At 45.2% G+C, this 17,207-nt stretch overlaps 1 pseudogene; it reads left to right on the forward strand.

The window, feature by feature from the left end:
- Positions 1-17,207, forward strand: part of LOC145399552 (cell adhesion molecule Dscam2-like) — a 248,756-nt pseudogene that overhangs the window by 181,891 nt on the left and 49,658 nt on the right.

Below are 17,207 nucleotides of genomic sequence, written 5' to 3' on the forward strand. Positions count from 1 at the left end.
AGCCAGGTTAGAGTAAATGCGATATAGTACCGTGGTTGTGTTGCAGGCAGGAGGTGTTGGGTAACGGGACGCTGGTGGTGAGAAACGCAGGCCACGAGGATGCTGGTCGCTACTCCTGTGTTGTGACCGGCAGACAGGGGCAGACGGCAGCCTCACACACCTTCCTGCACGTCCTCAGTCAGTGTGGTTTTTTCCTTTCCCCCCCCTCCTCCCTCTCTCTCTCTCTCTCTCTCTCTCTCTCTCTCTCTCTCTCTCTCATATGAGTGGGAAGGAAGTGATGGTTGCATACCTTCCCCCCTCCCCCTCTCTCTCTTAGCTTCTTTGCATGATATTGAAAGGTGAAGCTTGCATATCTCTCTCTCTCTCTCTCTCTCTCTCTCTCTCTCTCTCTCTCTCTCTCTCTCTCTCTCTCTCTCTTAGCTACAATTGAGTCGCAGGGAAGGGTAGTTCTTGGAAGGTCCCCTCTTCAAATCTTGAGCCTTCAGTGGTTATCTGTTTTAATGAACCGTATGCAGTCAACAGGGATAAAGTATAAGTAATTTCTCTAAGTAATTTATGTAACTAATTTTTCTAACTAAACTCGCCAAATTGTATCATCTTCTTGGACATATTCCAGTGTATCAAGCGGCTTCTTGGAATACAGCGAAATCTGATTGAGACTTCACAGCTGGTCTTTTCTCTCACTGTTGCTGTAAACTCTGTGAACGATTATGTTGATAGTCAGGAATATCCCTTTTATGATAAACCATTTTCATGATGTTTACGAAGGGCTTTATTTACCATGTAGGAAATGGTTAGACAAATGAAGACTTAAATACTACGTGTTGTGAAGGAAATAACATAAAAACATACAGCGGGCAATTACTCCATGCTAGACGGCTCCTCTGAGTGTGTGACTGCACTACTAGACTAAGACAAGGGTAGTAAAGAAGACTCTCTCTTCCTCCAACCATAGACCTGGAGGCTTTAGATGAAAAGTGTTGATTAGCTTTCTTAGAGTTGTGTGCTACCAGGTATATTAATATTTACCTTCAGTGGACCGAGTTAAAGGTGCCCCTCTGTTTCGACCCACATCATGCCTCAGAACCCCCTGTGATCGATAACTTCAACCTGCGGCGGAGTCTGGAGGAGGGACAGAGGACTCAGCTGCCTTGCACCGTGACGGAGGGGGATCTGCCCATCACCATCAACTGGCTTAAGGACGGTCGCCATCTCCAGCATGACCCGGACGTGGAGAGCAAACGAACCAGCGAGTTCTCTATGGTGGGTCTGCTGTCCATCTCTGCCTATCCATACCCAGACGCCTACGAAGAAATTGCCTCCTTTTCCTCTTACCCCCGCCATCAAGCTATCATCCTTCCAACACGTACCATCATCCATATACCTCTCCACCCCATCCCTCCTTCTCCTGCTCCTCGGTCTCCCACTCCCTCCCTCCTCAACGCTTCACTCGCATACTCTTCTAGTCAACCTCGTTCTCGTTTTCTGCCAACAGCTTTACCTGTCAAAATAGTTGCTCTGTAGGTGAGAAGGACAGCATCCCTCAGAAGAAAATAGCTGAGGTGATGAAACTAAAACCAATCTTCCTTTACTACCATTCTTATCCACAAGCCATTTAAGGTTACATTGTTTTTGTCTTCAGGATAAATTGGTGGATTGTACAGCCAGGTGAGAGATTTACATAGTACTTAGTGACACCAGAAAACCATTTACTACGCTGGGTGGTAACCATATAAGCAAACTATGACACCTGGTGGTTTAATGGGTAATTAAGGCGCTCCAACAGGAATAAGCCTGTGTAGGTTTATATCCAAGGGATGGTTGGGGTTTATTGCTCACTCAGTGCCACTTAGGGATGTGTGAGGCTGGTCACTCTCATCTTAAATATCAGGACCAACTTGCCTAACCCCAGGTTCCTACGCTTCTCAGGGGACAACACAGGATTAGATGATGTATGTATGTTTGTATGTATGATATTGACATGACAGACTGAAATGTAACCTTCTTCTTTAATGCCCTTTATCAGAGTGGCACAGTAAGTCATCCAAAAATTATGCCCCAAACAATGAAACTGCTTCTTGTGTGGTGCAATTGAAAAGAAACACTGTATATACACAACGTGATTAGCTAATTTTTACTTTGTTTTATATTCATCACCGTATCATAGGTAGTGATGGAAACAGTGTAACGGAGCTGCAGCCCAGAGACGGAGCGATAGGAAGAGATAGCCAGAGAACATGATGTAGAATAGGAAGTGGCAATTATGACGAGCTAGGATGGAACAAACTGACAATATTTAGGTCAGAATAAGTATAGTTGTAAGCCATTGCCCTGAGGTAATATTGTCGTTGTTCTTATTGATGTTGTGGCTTCAGGCTCATCTGAATTTGAACCCAGTAGACTTCAGGCTCAAGTTACCCTTCAGCAGCGCACCATCCTCCTTTCTGGGGATGGGGAAGGAGGCAAGGGACGTTTGTATAACTGGACAAAGGAGCCACCCGGTGAAATCGGTTCCACCACGGGAAGGCGTCCCTCTTTTCAACACCAGAGATTAATATGGAGAGGTGAAATTGGTAACTGTATGGAACTGGGATTGGCGAGGCTGGGAGGAGTTAAGTCAGAGGGATAAGCTGTAAGAGGTCATTGTCGTGGAGTGAAGAAGGGTGACTGTATTGCAGGTGCTGGTGTTGAAGAGGCTACAGGAGCACCACTCAGGCGCCTATACCTGTGAAGCTGCCAACGCCGCTGCTGCCGTCAACAAAACAGCCAACATCAGGGTCAAGGTGAGCGCGCGCGCGCACACACACACACACACACACACACACACACACACACACACACACACACACACACACACACACACCAGCTATAAGGCACTGAACTGTACGTATTGTCTCGGCCGTGCCACTGTACTCGCTGTTTTTTCTCAGCAATAATTAACCTCTGCAAAGCTTCACCCCAGACAGTCTTAAGTTGATTGACAGTATGGATCTCTTTCTTCAGTTTCACGGATATTGTAGCTTATGGTATGTGGAATGGTGGACCTCGAGCTATTTTTATGCAATTCTGTATCACCACCAGACGAGTAGAGCTCTGTGTGTGTCAGCCGTACTAATTAGGTGTCATTAAATAAAACCGTTCTGGAATTATGTCTGGAAACTTTGCTTAATAATAGTATGGTAATTTGGCTTTGCGTTGGTTCACGATAAATGTACTGAAGTTGACAATAATTCACCTAACTTAGGTCTAAATGATAAAGTTCGTTTCAGTGTAGCCAATGCAATAACTTTATCTGGGTACAAATCATTGCAGAGATAATGCAGTAAGCAGCTCACTGGCTCTGAAACAGTGGTGGACAAGCCGTGTTTTTCTTCAGTGTACAGTGACGTTCAGGGACTAAATTTTGCATACTTTCCTACTGTGTCTGCTTCACAGTTATGTCCATCACTTCCCTCTCTGACACATCATATTAGAAAGAATCAGCTATAGATAGAGAAACTGACCAGCCTTCCTTCATCTTAGGATATCTGCTACCAGAGGAGAGGTATAGGGGGATAAGGTAAAATATCAGTCAGATATTTGTCCCTATCCGTATACAGGGCGTCCAGTACTTGCCATAGTATCCTCAGGCGATGATTCCTGGACAGATATTGAGGAGAAATTGACATATAAACCTGTGTCCTGCTTTCATCCCTTATGGAGCTACAATTACCGATGACCATATGGACGTAAACAGTCTCCCTCATAATTCACACAGAATGTCATTAATAACTAGCTGTATAACCACTGAAAATAGGACCAGTGTTGATAGATCATTTGTTTTACTCAATATCAGCCGTTGAATCATCTCGTGAAGTTAGTACGTCTATTCCCGGGACACCCTGTAATCAAAAAGGAGATATGAGATGTTCACTGGCACAGCAACACGCAACAGTATACCATATCTTGTACTTGTTCTCCATACTCAGGCAGCTGAAATGGGACTGAAACTGATGCATTATAGACTTGCTTCACGATTCCGTGCCTAGATGTAGGAGTTATATAGAAGAAAACTACTCTCGTTCCACCTTAACTTGGCCCAGATTTTCGTCTACCAGAAGCATATTTCATGTCAGTGGTTGAAAAGACAAAGCTAAGACTCTACATACTTTCCCTAGCACTCTTCGTGAGTAGTGTCATGTTCTTGTGCTGATCCCTTCTTATAGCTTGGGGTTCAAGGTAGAAAGCGGTCAGTATTAGAAAAGGTAAAATGAAAGGAGTATTGCAGTTATAATATAGTGTTCATAGTGCGCGTGCGTTGGACAGGTGTCTCCTAAGTGGGTGGTGGAGCCCTCAGGTGGTACAGCCTTGGTGGGGTCCACTGTGGTGATGGACTGCAATGCCCGTGGTTACCCTCAGCCTGCTATCACCTGGATGAAAACTCCAGGTAGGAGAATGTATGTTTTAACATGAAGACAATAACAGCTTCTATCCTTCGTTATTTGGACTGAAATACCACGTGGATTAATTCATGAATTTTGTGTTTGAGTTACCTTGAGCTAATAACGTTTTCTTTGTTGCACTGGTGAAAAAGAATATTGCTAATGTTTGTTGTACTTCTCAGAGTCAACAGATCTGTCCATCTAATGCTAGACGCCTTAATCTCGTGAAGGATAGCCACAAACAAATCGCCTCCACATTGCCCTGTCCCCCTCCATTTCACTGCCCTGCTCCCAGCTCACACCTCCCCCTCTCATATACCTCTCCACTCCATCCCTCCATCTCATCCTCAGCCTCCCCCTCCCTCTCCCTCCAACTAATGCCATAAATACCTACTCCCATTTTCACACTGCCTGGTGAGACAATAATATGAAGGTTTTGTGTGTTAGGTGAGGCTGCCAGGGACTTCCAGCCTCTGGTAGTGGATGGGGTGAGGTCCTCACAGGCTTCAAACGGCTCCCTCATCCTGCAGGAGGCCAAGACACCGGATGCTGGCTGGTATCTGTGCCGGGCCGCAAACTCTGTCGGCAAACCCATCTCCAAGGTGGTTCAGCTGACTGTGCACGGTGGGTGGAGCGCCAGTCTTCAATTGCCCTCGCCATATATTTTATTGAGGCTCACATAAGGGAAATAATTTGTGAAAACTGTGGTCCATTCATTTCTATTAAGAGGAGATTTTCGTCCTTTTGCAGATTTATTCCATTAGCTCAGTGGCAGAATAAGGCAATACTACGGCCCAACATCCTCCTCCATAGATCTTCTTCGTGACTATCACCATATTCTAATGTTAATATGTTATTACAGCTTAACACTGAAGATGGAGAGGTGGCAATCTTACGCCTAGTAAAAGTGAATACAGTATAGCTAAACTGAAAGCAGTCAGTCAGTGTGAAACTGAGAAGGTGAGAAAGAACGTAGAGTAAGTGACTGATTTATTGTTGTAATTGAATAGCTCTGGTCTGTCTGGCCGAGCAGACCCATCAACTTCAGGCAAGCAACCGCAACTGTAGAACCGCCCCATGCAGGGAACCGATGTTACCTTGTAGTAAACAGCACCTCGCCTTATCGAAGTGCGACGTAGAGGATCTATGTTTGATTCCTGGATGGATGCCGCATTTGCGTCTCTTCATCCAGTTAACAGGGACACCATAGTAGGCTCCACATCTCGCTGTTTGGCTATATGAGTACCACCCAGCGTTGTAAATGGTTTCCTGGATTATATGAAGCCATTAGGAATGCCACTCAGTGTAGTGGCACCTGAAGTGGAAAGAAGAGTAATAAAAAGTGACAGGGAGGATGGGAGAAATAGGTAGAAAGGAGGGCAGGCACAGAAAATGAATGATGAAGGTAAAGGAGGAAGTAGGCAGCACTACATTAAGTAAAGGAGAAAGTATCCTGGAGACAGTTCACTTTATCTCACCAGCCTCATCTCCCCTGACCATCACACCATCTTATCTCAGCCATCTCCATGACAGCACCATCTCACCTCAGCCATCTCCCTGACAGCCCCGGCGCGCGTGGTGACGGAGGGTGGACGTGTGACGGGCCACGCTGGGCAGGTGGTGACGGTGACCTGTGAGGCCACAGGTGACCACCCCCTCACCCTTACCTGGCTCCGACACCATGACCCCGTCTCACCTGGACACACGTAAGAGTACATATTACTTACCTGATAACACCTGTGCTGGAGGGAGACGCCTTCACGTGGTGGCACTGATATAACCAGGTGGATCAATTTCCCTATCCCCCAACAGGAGGATGGTGACTGCAGAATGACACTTCAAGCCTATAGTCCACTGGGTTCACTTTTCAGATGAACCTGGGGCTGCTACTACTACTACAACTACTATCACTACTACCACCACTACTCCTACTACTAGTACTACTACTACTTCTACTACAACTGCTACTGTTGCTGCTGCCACTACTAACTACTACTACTACAATTGCCACTACTACTGCCATTGCTACTACTACCACTGCTACTACGACTACTGCTGCTGTTGCTGTTGCCACCACTACTACTGCTACTACTACTACAACTACTACTACTATTGCTACTACTACTACCACTGCTATCACTACTACTACTACTACTGCTATTGCTACTACTACTACTACTGCTGTTGATGCTGCCACTACTACTACTACTACTACTACTAACATTATCAGTTGTCACAATACCGCTATCGGCCCTTACACTTGGGCTTGTATTCTCGTAGGAGAAGGAAGCTCCCTAACACCTCTTCCTTGGTGATTTATTTTTGGATATGGTTGATGTTATCCTCTTGCATATTATCTGTGCAGAATACAGCGATATTAAAATGATTTATATAACATGGAGATGGACAGTAAGGTGTAATAAGGAAAAAAAGTCGCTTAGGCAAAGGTGTTAGGGAGCTTCCTTAACCGATGAGAATACCTCCCTTGGTCTTCAAATCATTCTCCCAACATAATCAGTTCCGTAATCTTTATCCCCTTCATTCTCAAGGCTGTTTAATTTAGCCCTGCTGCCTCCACACGATTATATAAGTCCAGAGAAAGCGTCCTGAATCTAGCTGTCTGTCTATAGTCAGACGCCATAATCCAGTAAGGGGTGGCCGTTTGTCTTTGGGTTAGTTGTTTTACGGGGAGGGGCACTAACCCTCCACCAACCCACATGCTGACACGTTGGGAACACGTATGGGTTGGTTATATGATTACCTCCCAGTTCTGTAAATGGTTTCCTGGCTTACAGGAGAGGAGGGCAGACACAAAAAAATGATAAATGTGACGGAAGAAGTAGGCAACAATACAGCAAGTGAGTGGATGGTGTAGTATATATTCTTTAACTACTCTCACCAAAAATTTTATGAAGATTGGAGAGAATTTTCGAAACAGAAGAGATAGTTGATTTTAACGTACGTATTCCATCTTCTTCCTCCCACACACACACACACACACACACACACACACACACACACACAGGGTAAAGATTCGGCAGAGTGAGGCAGGGGGTGTGGTGAGGGCAGTGTTGGAAATGGTGTCAGTGACTGCTGCCGACGCGGGTCCATACACCTGCCGTGCCACCAACCCACACGGCGCCCACTCCCAGGTGTTCCACGTGGCTGTTATAGGTAAGCACACTGTACCTATTAACACCATACTTATTAACACTATTTATTATCACCATACCTATTATCACTATATTATCATTATACCTACTATCATTAAACATTTTATCATTATACCTACTGTATTATCACTGAATCTATTATCACCATACCTGTTATCACTCTACTTATTATCATTATACCTATTATCACTATACCTATTATCACCGTACCTTTTATCACTATACCTATTATCACCATACCTATTATCACTATACCTATTATCACCGTACCTATTATCACTATACCTATTATCATTATACCTATGATCACTAAACATTTTATCATTATACCTATCATCACTGAATCTATTATCACCGTACCTATTATCACTACGCTAATAAATACTATTCTGGATTCCGCTTTACTTTTTTTTTTGTTATGCAAGGAAAAAGGAACCAAAGGCCAGAAGCCCATAAGATTGTTCCCGCCAAGAAAAAACAAAAACAAGATAACACAGAGCCAAATCCAACGTCTGTATACAAAATAACACTACACCATTTAACACCATACCAAATAGCACTATACCCATACCACCTCACGTTCCTATCACCCCTGCTAGAGCCGCCCACTGCCCCTTCTGGCGTGACGGTCAGCGAGGTCACCAGCAGGTCAGCGGTGGTGTCGTGGACTCTGCCTCAGCCCGCCGCGGTCACCATACAGTATAAGGGTATGAGGGGTCGTTCTGAGTATAAGGATAAGGGGGTCGTTCTAAGTATAAGGGTAAGGGTTGGTTGTTTTGAGTATAAGGGTAAGGATGGGTCGTTTTTAATATAGGGACAAGGGGGTTTGCTTTGAGAATAAGGGGGGGTCGTTCTGAGTGTAATGATAAGGATGGGTTGTTTTGAGTATGAAGGTAAGGGTGGTTGTATGCTGTGTAATCCTATGCTATGCTATGCTATGTTATGCTATGTTTAACGTGTTGAGTAAATACTATGCTCGCCTCCCCATGCTGCAGGGGTGAAGGAGGAGTCCTGGTCTGGCCACGGTCGCAATGTGAGTGTAGGGCAGTGGACGGCATCCCACGTGCTGACAGGCCTGGCCCCACACCACACCTATATGGTCAGACTAATGGCACACAACGACCTCGGAGTATCACAGCCATCACCCACACGGACCTTCACCACCACAGAGGAAGGTGAGGCCATCATTTGACTTATCCCTTCCCATTCAGACACCACAATACCAGGGCGTATTAATTTTTATTGTCTTTTTTTTCTTTTTTCGTTTAACTCTCTCATCACCCACACGCATCTCCACCACAGCAGAGGAAGGTGAGGGGATCATTTTACTTGGCCGTTCCTTTCAGACACTGTACAATTTCAGGGTGTATTCATTTTTACTGTCATTTTTTTTTCCCTGGACCTCTCTCACAGTCATCACCCACGTGCATCTTTGTCACCACCAACGAGGAAAATCAGTGCAGGATTTTACTATTCCCGTTTTACTCTAACTTGGCCTATAATTTACCACCTCTCCATCTTGATTGCTGGGTTGCAACAATAGTGTAACACTGGAACAGGCTGCTAGTCATTAAGAAGCGTTACAGAAAGGATGTGCAGCTGCAGTACTGTCTTTTTCTATCACTGAGCTACATGAGGCACAAAATGACAAAAATCTGGTTACAAGTTAATGTAAAAGTAGCATATTTCTATCATCAGTATATAATGGAAGGAGTGCATTCGCCTTTTATTTATTCATTTATTCTATCTATCTGCCTATTGCCAGACGCCTTAATCCCGTAAGGGGTGGCCACGAACAAATCGCCTCCATGTCCCCCTGCCCCTAGCCATTTCACTGCCCTCCCCCCAGCCCCCCCCCCCGTCTCTCTTATACTCGTACCTCTCCATTCCATCCCTCCATCTCATCCTCGGCCTCACCCTCCCTCTCCCCCCCTCCACGTCACTCACACTCTCCTCGTTAGTCTTTCAGTCTCCAGAGGAGGCGGTGGCTCAATCGGTAGAGAGGTGGCCTGCAGTCCTACCGGACCCAGGTTCAAATCCCCGCTGGGGCAAGGAACAGTTTATGGATTTTAATTTCATTAAATCAGACTTTACTGATCTACCAAAAGACCCGCCGACATGTAAAAATACCCCCGCTAATACCAATACACCAGTCCTGTATGAGACAGCCCTAGCATGTATTCAATATGGACGGTGGGTGTTAGCGCCGAAGTGGTAACATGTAGAGTTGTATGGCATTAGGAGGACTACTGGGCCTTGAGAGCAGGCTGTGAAGCCTATGCTCAGAGTAGGAAAAAAAAAAAAAATCCTCTCTCTACTCACCTATTCATCGTCTGGACACCCTCAAACAGTCATCACCCACACGCCTCTTCACCACGACTTAGGCAATTTAGAATTTTACTGTTTCTACCTTACCAGTATGTAATGCCAAGGGGGTACCTAGGCTTTCTTCCGATTGCCTAGAAACACGTCATCCCTCCTTTACCCCACTGGGCTAGGAGATGTCTTTCTTACTTTATCCTACCATTCCTAACAAGTTTAATCAGCGTGCGGTAGGATTTTGGAACTGGATGGGTTCGGTAAAGCCATGATTCATCTCCTTCAGTTCAAGAGCCTTTTCCCAAGTTAAAGGAAATCGTAAGGCAGCAGCAAGGGAAATTATAAAGGACTCCATTCTGATTTAAGAGTTTAATGGATAAAACATTGACGTGCACGTCTCACAGTACCACCCACAAGTATAGTCTTAACACTAACAAGGAGGGTTGGTGCAGGATTTTACACTCTCGTTACTCTGAGTACTGTACAGTGGTGTGGCGCCTATTTACCTAAATTACCCGGAAGCCCTCCTACAGACCACACCCACCTGTAACGTCACACCACCGAGGAAGGTTAGCATCACAACAATGGGCCGTCACTGTGACACAAAAGGAATAATAAGAACATTAATTCATCCATTCATTCATCATCTAATCCTTCGTTGCCCCATGAGGAGCGTATTAGCCCTGGGCTAGGCAAGTGGGTCCTGACACAGCCTCACTCACCCCAGAGTGGCATTACGTGATCAATAAACCCCAACCATTCCTTGGATATAAACCTGCACAAGCTCAATCCGATTTGAGCGCCTTAATTACCCACTAAACCACCAGGCGCCATAAGAACAAGAATAAGAAGCAGAGTACAAGGCTTTTTGGCCGAGAAAGTTATACAGTATTTACAAAGTCTGACACAGTATCCTGGTTTACAATCTGAGCAAAGCATTTAATTGTCACAGCACATTACCAACCACATTACCAACCCTTAATACCAACACTAAGTTAGGAATTAGGTGTTATAGGACTCTGATAAGGGCATTAGGTTAGGACTGGAAGGTTACTATGTCTAAATTAGATAAGATAAGGGTAAACTGAGACCCACTTGCCGTGGAAATTGTTAGCAAAATAGAATGAATCACACTCCACACTACTGGGAAAACTTAAGCCCGTATGCGAGTTGGTTAAATTCCCTAACACCTTTTCCTGTGAGATTTAGCTTGTTTCTTACCCCTAAATTGTCCTCTTCTGTGTTACATAAATCCTTCCACTCTCACCATACCCTGCATAAATAACGTAAAAAAAAGATATGATTCAGTCACATCTGAAACTAAATCGCTAAGGAGGAGGTGTTAGGGAGCTTCCATAACCCACGAGAATACGTGCCATAGACTTCGCTTAATAGATTACTTTTTGGTGTGAAACTGCGAAAATTAATTTCACTTTCATTTTTTTCTGATTTCTAAAATACAGAAGCCGGGGGTGCCTTGATTAACACGTCCAGCTCGCCACTAGGCATAATCCATGAGTCCTGTGTTTAATCCTCGTGCAGATCAGACTGGCGGACATTATTTGCTTCTCTCTTGGGCTAGGCTTCGTCCATTCAAGTATAAATAGTATAAAGATAGGGGTGTAAATGTAAATTAGAGTATTTCTGGTTGTGTTGTAGGATAGATTGGGTCTAAAATTATGAGCTGATTGCCTCTCTTCACTCCTTCACTAATCTGTTTCATTGCTAATTCTTGCTGCCACCAATGAATTGCATTCAGCTGAAGATAATCTCTTCACATCTCGGATTAGAGGGTAAGGCTTTCACCTACTCCTTGACTTGCGTGGGTTGAGTTAAATCGGCTGACTTGGGATGCAGGCTAATGACGTCTAAGAATCACAGGTGGTCTATAAATAACTGTAAAAATGTGATGGCTTGTCGACACGTTTGCCCTCACTGTTTTGATAATAAGGTCACATTCTGCCTCTGATCAAATGTCATTTTTCTTCCAGCACCTTCAGGGGCGCCTCGGGACGTTCGCGTGGCCGCGAGGGGTCCTCACTCCCTGCTGGTGACCTGGAGCGCCCCTGAACCCCTCTTCACCCACGGCATCCTGAGAGGCTACACCATCGCAGTCAGGCGCCAGAACCTCCAGGGACACATTATATACATCACCAGGCCAGTCACAGGTCAGCCACACACATTATATACATCACCAGGCCAGTCACAGGTGTGCCACACACATTATATACATCACCAGGCCAGTCACAGGTCAGCCACACACATTATATACATCACCAGGCCAGTCACAGGTCTGCCACACACATTATATACATCACCAGGCCAGTCACAGGTCAGCCACACACATTATATACATCACCAGGCCAGTCACAGGTCTGCCACACACATAATATACATCACCAGGCCAGTCACAGGTCTGCCACACACATTATATACATCACCAGGCCAGTCACAGGTCAGCCACACACATTATATACATCACCAGGCCAGTCACAGGTCTGCCACACACATTATATACATCACCAGGCCAGTCACAGGTCTGCCACACACATAATATACATCACCAGGCCAGTCACAGGTCTGCCACACACATTATATACATCACCAGGACAGCCACAGGTCTGCCACACACATACATCACGAGGCCAGTCGGTGGTCTGCCACACACACGTGCACATCACCGGGCCAGTCACAGGTCTGCCACACACACATGCACATCACCGGGCCAGTCACAGGTCTGCCACACACACATGCACATCACCAGGCCAGCCACAGGTCTGCCACACACACATGCACATCACCAGTACAGTCACAGGTCTGCCACACACACATGCACATCACCAGGACAGTCATAGGTCTGCCACACACACATGCACATCACCAGGACAGTCACAGGTCTGCCACACACACATGCGCATCACCAAGACAGTCACAGGTCTGCCACACTCACATATACTTCACCAGGCCAGTCACAGGTCTGCCACATTACAGGTCTGACTGAAATATGAAGGTCTTCAAAATATAACGACGGGAACTGCAATTATGAGCAAAATAAATCATTACCATCATGTTCATCATCCTGACCTCTTTGACCCTCGTAAGGATGGGGTAGGGTGGATTTCATTAAACAAGGAAAGAGAAAGCAGGAAAAGTACCAACAAAATATTCATCGACAATGACAGGTAATCATTCAAACACCATTCACGCCCCTCGGATCCTGGCTCTACCTTGCAGATCTACAGTAATTATTAGAATTTATTTATTTATTTATTTATTTATTTATTTATGGAGGAGGGGTACATTTTTTCTTACAGATGTGTTTCTCTTCACCTGTTGGCAGTTCGGACCTTTATGCGTGAGAGAGCCACTAGTGAAGCAGTAGCCAGACACTCAAATGTCTAATACCACTGTGTGGGAGGGGAGAGGTTAATGGAGGAGGAAGGCTGGGGGAGCTGATAGTTCCTACCCCTCCCTCTTCCCTCCCCATCCTTCTCACACAGTTACCAGATAGATGAATGCTGGCTACTGCTTCGCTGCCACTTGTCTCACATTTACTTTTTCGAAGTGGTGGGCGAGTGTATAACGCGGAACTTTTCTCGGGTGTACACAATAAATGTTACCGGAAGATACCTATTATTCGAACCAGCGAATGCAACTGCTTTCAGAATCCGTAAATGCACAGGATAACCATCATCATCATCATCACCATCATCATCATCATGGTCTCTCTGCCACATCAGAAAGGGGTGAGGTAGTATCCGAGAAACAGACAGAGGAGGGTAGAACAGTATTATGTGAGCAATAAACCCCATCTACCCATTGGATGGACCACACCTGGTTGGAGCGCCATAACCCACTAGACCACCAGGTATCCATTTGGTTATGCAGTTACCATCCAGCACAGTAAATGATTTCTTGGGCTACAAAATATCATTTAGCTTGCCATGCAGTATAGACTCACCTCAAGGTAATTCTACATTGAGTGAATGGTAGGTGTCCACATATACCAAATGATGAAAGCAGCAGTAGTAGTAGTAGTAGTAGTAAAAGTAGTAGTTGTAAAAAGTCGTAGTAGCAATAGTCAAAGCAGTTGCTGGAGCATACAGAACAACAGCAGCAGCAGTAGTAATAGTAGTAGTAGTAGTAGTAGTAGTAATAGTAGCAGCAGTAGGAGTAGCAGTATCACACACGTTCTAAAACGGTCCCTGCTGCACAGAACCAGGCGGCGTTGAGCAGTACGAGGTGAGAGGCCTGACACCCGCCACGCTGTACGAGGTGGCAGTGCGAGCCTTCACCAGGGCGGGACCAGGCCCACTGTCCTCACCAAGGATAGTCGACTCCACCAGCCATGACGGTGAGTGGCATCCCAAGGCACACTCCAGATTACAAGTACTGTACACCTGGCCATACCTTCCACACCTGTCCACACTCCCTCACTCTCCATCACCTGTCATTATAGTCCATTTCAAATTAGAGTTGTAGTTACAAATAAGTGCCGAGCGGCCACAATTCCTGACGCATTTCTCGTATAACCAGCGGGAACAATTAGGAGTCAACATACAGTACATCTTTAGAAAATTTTAATCTACATAAAATTAAAACAGGCCCATCTGTGACCCTATTGCAGTCATCTTGCTAAACACACACACACACACACACACACACACACACACACACACACACACACACACACACACACACACACACACACACACACACACACGCGCGCGCGCGCGCGCGCGGCCAGAAGTGTAGTATATTAGATGATGGAGTTAAGAGCAAAGGTCAGAGGCAGGCGTGAAAAGTTGTGTGTTGTGTCCGAGTATATATCTATTTTGGAATGGATTTGAGACCACTTCTATAATAGCTAAATTTATATTAAGATTCTGAACTGTAGTAGATTGCATTGGAGGTTTCGTAGCACTTCTTCCTTAGCGATTTATGTTGCATATTACTCCTTGATATTATCTTCACTGCCATTTATATCGTTTTAATTTCACTGTTGCATCAGTGTTATACAAAAGGATTCTGAGGGGCATTGTCCAGGATAAATCGCTAAGGAAATGGTGATACGGTTGGCAAGTGGAAGAACCCTCAACCCTTTAGCTGTGAACTACCTACTATGTTTTTCACTACACTCCTTTCACCTTGACTTGGCCCAGATTTTCGTCCTTTTGCGGCTTATTTCACGTAGCTCTGTGGCAGAGAAAGACTGTTTACGCTGTTCATACTTTCCATGACACTTCTCTGTGAGTAACATAAAAATCTAGTGTCAATCTTTCTTTTCCTACAATTCAGCATTCCAGCTGGATGGATGGCAATTTTAGGCCAAGTTAGAGTAAGAGGAGTATAGCTTTTCAGGCCAAACGGCTTAATATACTGAGGAGAAACCTGGGCCACCTGACTGCCAAAGCCTGTCACTGTTAGCGTTTAGTACAAGGAGAAAGAATATTTTGTGCAAGAGGAGAGAGTTTTGTATTTTATGCCAGCTTACGAGGGACTTGAGTTAGCTCACAGCCATTCACTACAGGTAAAGGGCAAGAGAGCTGCTAGGACGAGTACATGGAATCCTTAGAGCCCCATGTCTGTTCTTCAGTCAAGCTTACTATACTAGGAATTCTTTTAGTTAAGATTTTCTAATACAAGGAAGAAGGAACCAAAGCCAAAACCCGTAAGATTGTTTCCTCGAAAAATGAAAACAAAATAACAGAGCCAAATTCAAGACACGTTCATTTCGAGATGCAAAAAATCAACTGTGGAAACTAAAGAGGCTTGGCTGAAAACTCCCTCTTACCGACTAATCTACCTGATACCTTATTTTACCTCCTTCATGATTACAGAGTTTTTAGTAACATCGTCTATACTTGTTTTACTCTAACTTGGCCTACAATTGCAATCTCTTCATCTTGAATGCTGAGTTATAATAATAAAGGAACACTAGATTATTAAGTTAGTCACGAAGACGTGTTATGGGAAGGATGTAGAGCAGTAGCAGTGTCTTTTATTTACACTAGATTGTTATCTTAGACACGAAGAAGTGTTATGGGAAGGGTGCAGAGCCGTAGAGTATCTTTTATTAACACTAGATTACTCTGTTAGTCACGAGGAAGTGTTATGAGAAAGGTGTAGAGCCGTAGCAATGTCTTTTAATGTAATTGAACCCAAACATGTTCCCTACGTGTCAACAAATGGGTTGGTGGAGGGTTAGTGCCCCTCCCCGTAAAACAACCAACTAAGAGCCAAACGGCCACCCTTTACGGGATTTTGGCGTCTTGCTATAGACAGATAAGAAATAACCTGCTAAAGGACGAGAATCTGGGCCAAGTTAATATGAAAGAACTAGAGCAAAAAACGTCATTGGATATAAGATGGAAATGGAAAATAACGTAGAGCAACGATCGTCAGCCCTGTCGTGTCCACCTGGCGGAGTGTCGTGCCGCGGGTCTGGGCGTGGTGGGGTGCGGGTGTGGTGGTCGCCCCCGCCCACCACCTGCGCCCACGCTGCGGTGGCCGGATATACCATCACAGTCACGCCCACCTCCTATGCCCACACCCATGCCAACAGTAAGTGATGGGCTTTATGTCTGTCTAGCTGTTTCTTTCTCTGTCTGTCTATCTGTCTGCCTTTCTATCTATCTATCTATCTATCTGGGTCTGTCTGTCTGTCAGTATGTCGCCTATGCATGTACAGGTATGTACGTATGTGTCAGTGTATCTATATATCTATGTATTTTTTTGATTTTTTATTTTATCTATCTATCTATCTGTAGTCAGACGCCTTCATCCCGAACGGGGTGGCCACAAGCAAACCCCCTACATGTCATCTTGTCCTCCGTCTTCAGGCTGCGCTCCCTCCAGCTCACACCATCGTATTCGTCACTATAGTCGCGGCGCACGACTCTGAGGTTGGTATTATCGTGCCCTGGCAACCAACCCCTCAACAGTGCCTCTGATTTCGTTTTTTTTTTTTTTTTATGTGCTCGACTCTGGGCATAGGCTTCTCAGCCTGCTCCCAAGGCCCAGTAGTCCTCCTACATTTCGTATCCCTCTACATGTCACCACTTCGGCGCTAACACCCACCGTCCATATTGAATACATGCTAGGGCTGTCTCATACAGGACTGGTGTAATGGTATTAGCGGGGGTATTTTTGCGACATGTCGGCGGGTCTTCTGGTAGATCGGTAAAGTCTGACGTAATGAAATTCAAATCCTTAAACTGTTCCCTGCCCCAGCGGGGATTTGGACCTGGGTCCGGTAGGACCGCAAGCCACCTCTCTATCGATAGAGCCACCG

This window comes from Coenobita brevimanus, chromosome 49 (genome assembly GCF_032717465.1).
Source record: "Coenobita brevimanus isolate Jiangsu-jjx chromosome 49, ASM3271746v2, whole genome shotgun sequence".
In the NCBI taxonomy this organism is placed as follows: domain Eukaryota; kingdom Metazoa; phylum Arthropoda; class Malacostraca; order Decapoda; family Coenobitidae; genus Coenobita; species Coenobita brevimanus.